The sequence below is a fragment of the Citrus clementina genome, unplaced genomic scaffold (genome assembly GCF_000493195.1).
Source record: "Citrus clementina cultivar Clemenules unplaced genomic scaffold, Citrus_clementina_v1.0 scaffold_3, whole genome shotgun sequence".
NCBI classification, from domain to species: Eukaryota; Viridiplantae; Streptophyta; class Magnoliopsida; order Sapindales; family Rutaceae; genus Citrus; species Citrus x clementina.
In genome coordinates this window covers 10,452,040-10,452,906 of record NW_006262339.1, presented here as the reverse complement: position 1 = coordinate 10,452,906, position 867 = coordinate 10,452,040, and positions in this window count along the sequence as shown.

Sequence of the window (867 nt, the reverse complement as noted above, 5' to 3'; positions counted from 1 at the left end):
AAACTCACAACAACTACACTAACACAATTTATCAAATACCAAGCTGATTTTTTAATCAGTAGCTTATTTTATTTGCACAGTAAAAATAACTTATTTTAACAGCCATCGCAACTGTAAATTGGCCTTAAATCAGCATACATACTTTTGATTACAATAAATAAGGCGGAGTTAGTGAACACTTATTGATGAATGGGGAGAAACAACAATGCACTGGGAGATCAAGAAAAAGAAAATCTCCACCATAGATGCACATAGTATCTTAGAGCATAACCATTATTCTTTAACTCTTTTAAGAATTTCTACTTTTATTAGCTCCACTATCTGGTAATAGCTATCTTGCATAAATTGATTTATACCTTGTATTTTTTTAAGATATGGAGGTCAAAAGCCTCAAATATACTAGAAATATTACACAAATTGAAACTATTGTAAAAGAAACCAAAATCACCACAAGCCAGTGTCTATATGGAGAAAATGGATATATAGTCATGATAGAAAGAGCTACATACCTTCACACATGAAGTGAAAGGACACACAAAGACAAAATATAATAAAAAGAGAACAAAAAACTGAGTAAAGTGCCGTCGAAAGGAAAACAGCCTTTCAACCATATGAAGCAGAGAGGTCGGTGCTTTGTTTGGAGAGGGAGAAAGCTAGAAGCACCACACATCATTAGATCACAAAATTTAAATATTTGGAATATAAAGTATGTTGTGTTGAAGCCTTCTTCTTCTTCTTCTTCTTCTTCTTCTTCTCATTCTTCTTCTTCTCCTTCTCCTCCTTCTCCTCCTCCTCATTTTCCTCCTCCTCTTTCCTCCTTCTTCTTCTTCTTCTGCTTCTTTTGCTCCTTCTTCTGCTTCTTCTTCT